Source organism: Danio aesculapii, chromosome 3 (genome assembly GCF_903798145.1).
Source record: "Danio aesculapii chromosome 3, fDanAes4.1, whole genome shotgun sequence".
NCBI classification, from domain to species: domain Eukaryota; kingdom Metazoa; phylum Chordata; class Actinopteri; order Cypriniformes; family Danionidae; genus Danio; species Danio aesculapii.
This window is the reverse complement of record NC_079437.1, coordinates 48,352,892-48,355,909: the sequence shown is the minus strand read 5'-3', so window position 1 is coordinate 48,355,909 and position 3,018 is coordinate 48,352,892. Positions and strand designations below refer to the sequence as shown.

At 34.4% G+C, this 3,018-nt stretch overlaps 1 long non-coding RNA gene across 1 annotated transcript; it reads right to left on the bottom strand.

Annotated features, from left to right (window-relative positions):
- Positions 1 to 525: 525 nt before the first annotated feature.
- Positions 526 to 1,053, bottom strand: LOC130220627 (uncharacterized). The gene is made up of 3 exons (XR_008836208.1): positions 959 to 1,053; positions 659 to 758; positions 526 to 591 (listed from the first exon to the last, which is right to left on the bottom strand). It is a non-coding gene; the product is annotated as an uncharacterized LOC130220627 (long non-coding RNA).
- Between the last annotated feature and the right edge of the window lie 1,965 nt (positions 1,054 to 3,018).

The window sequence follows — 3,018 nt, the reverse complement described above, 5'->3', positions numbered from 1 at the left end:
CTCCTGAGCTGTCTTGTGCCTCAAATCCATTACCAGTACTTTCTCCTGAGCTGTCTTGTCCCTCAGTTTCAGTGTGGATTTGGTTACTTTCTCCTGAGCTGTCTTCTCACAGAATGCATATTTTTAAAAACAATATGAACATTGGCATACTATTATAAAACTTAACTAATAGCATCTCAGATTGTAAGATGTAATATTAGAGGATTTATAAGCATAAGAACGTACCTTTGCAAAAATAACACTTTGCATCTTCTTGATTGTCAGGTATGCACTTTTTATAGATATTTGCTAAACAAACTGAACATTTTTCCTAGAAAATAAATTTCATCACAAAATTGTAAGGTCAATATTGTCCAGTGTCTGAGGATAATTTAAAATTGTATTTATTTTAGTCTCCAATCAATCAGCCATTTCAACCCAGATTAATAATTCAAAACACTACAGAAATAAAACTAGAGAATCATCTGTTAAGAATATAATGGTTCTTAATTTTTTTTGTGTAGTTTCAATTGACTTAATTTGAATTGTAATCACTTGCCTTGCTCTTCCTAGATAAAGTCTTGTGACAGATCCCACAAAAACCTGACCTATCTGAAACAGAAAACAACAAATATGAAACTCAATCAATATATGTAAAACACATGTGTGTAGAACTTACCAAGTGAGCTGAAGAGAAGCAACCCTAGTCGCTCCCTCTCTTGCTGTACATGTGAGCATGCAAGATACCCCTTTGCACCTCCTAGAAAGGCTTCAGCAAACTGAATGTTTTTCAAAAAGAATGATAAATTTAATGTCACAGCAGCAAAATTACAAATAAAAAACAATGTCATATGAATACAGGATCATTAGTAATTACAAAATTGGCAAGATTCTAAAACTTTTTACTATTTTAATAATATTATTAATAATATTAATAATAATAATAATAATAATGACACTACAATATAAATACCTTTACCACAGCTGTGAAAACACCACAGGAAATACTGTCATTTTGAAGAGCATGGCACCTCTTGATCATTTTCCAAGGCCCTTGGAAACCTTTTGATGCAGCAAATGTGCTACAACATAGTTTGAAATGGTTTAAATGTGTAATTTAGATGTGTAATACAAAGTTTATTTTCTTTTTATGTATTTATAAACTTGGTACCTCCAGTTTTCAGCTAATTTACTGTACTGGTCATCCTGTTCCCCAAGTGAATTGAGGTACAAAATAGTTTGATCCACCAGACTGCAGTGCTAGAACAAATATTTTTTATAAAATCATTTGAAAAACTAAAAATATTTTTTGCCATACATATTTCTCTGGGAACCTACGCTTGACATGTTAAAAATATGCACATTAGTAAATACCAAACATGTTTTCTAACAGACTGACTGAGAAAAGTCCAGTGATTGCCATCCTCCAAATAGGGACCAAAAATCTCATTGATATTTTCAAAGATGTTCCTCTAAAAAGAACAGAAACATTATGTATATTATGCATTACTGTTTAGTGTGAGCAAATGAACAACTATTGTGAGACTACTTGTGTTACCTTTCATACTTTCATACCTTGGTAAAATAACGGCTCCTTGCTCTTGCTTCACCTTCTAAGATCTGAGTTAAGGTGCGAGTATTAATTACCACAACACCTGGTTGTGTCTAAATGAATATAAATATATAAATTATAATTTAAACAAATGCATATAAAAATGTGCACTTATAGACAACCATCCACTTAGACTACACTTAACCATTTGTTGAAGAGACAAAACATTTGCAACTCTTTAAAATACTATATTATGCATTTGATTGCCACTAAAGAGACATCTTCCATCTACACTTGAACCTCTAACTCTTGGCTATTCTTTTTTTATTCTTTATTTATTCACTTTCCTTTGGGTTAGTCCCTGATTTATCATAACAGAATGAACCGCCAACTACTCTGGCATATGTTACACCCAAACACTCTCTCCTTCACACACACATCAGTCAATTTAGTTTATTCAATTCATCTACATGTATACCACGTCTTTGAACTATGGGGAAAACCAGAGAAAATTAATGCTTACACAGGGAGAACATGCAAACTCCACACCGAAATGCCACCTGTCCCAGCTGGGCTTTGAACCAGTTATCTTCTTGCTGTGAGGTGACAGTGCAAAACACTGAGCAACCATGCCATATATAAAAACATGGGCGTCAAGATGGCGCAGTGGGTAGCACGATTGCCTCAAAGCAAGTAGGTCGCTGATTTGAGCCCTGGTTGGGACAGTTGGCATTTCAGTGTGAAATTTGCATGTTTTCCCAGTGTTCGCGTGGGTTTCCTCCAGGTGCACCTATTTTCCCCACAGTCCAAAGACATGTGCAAGGTGAATCAAATGAGCTAAACTGGGGTGTGTTTGCCAAAACCATCGTTAGCCAACTAAGGTCGCAAATTCAGTCGTTACAAACATAGTTTGTTGATTTGCCGTTTTCCAAATCTGTCGCTCCAACGAACATTTGCAAATTGCGTCTTGAAACTTGAGCACTTGCAACCACACCTTTGGAGCTGTAGTTTAAAACATAGTTCCTGGCTGTGTTCTATTGCCACTTATCCCCCCTATGCCCTATTCATTTAGAACATTTTAACATTTAAAGTTGGAATTATTAAAAATAAAAAAGCATTAAGGTCATCTCTCAGGTGTAATTTGATTTCTAACTATTTTTATAGTTCAGTTTCAGCGATCTTCATGTGTAAAATCGTGCTCGCTTCGCAGTGCACTTTGAAAACATTGATGTCATTTTGAACATAGCCTCATGGCGAAAGCTATAGGTGACTATTATTTAAAAGAGGAATTTATGTTACGTCTTCAAAGCTTGTGAAAACAAAAAGCATACGCTAATTATTTTAACTTATAGTGGGTTATTTATTAAGTATCTGTACTGTATATGACATGGGCCTGCTGGTTAGAACTTTCTGCAGTGGCTTACATGTGTTAAATTGTAAAAGTACACTTTAAAAAAAATAAATAAATAAATAAACAATATCCTACT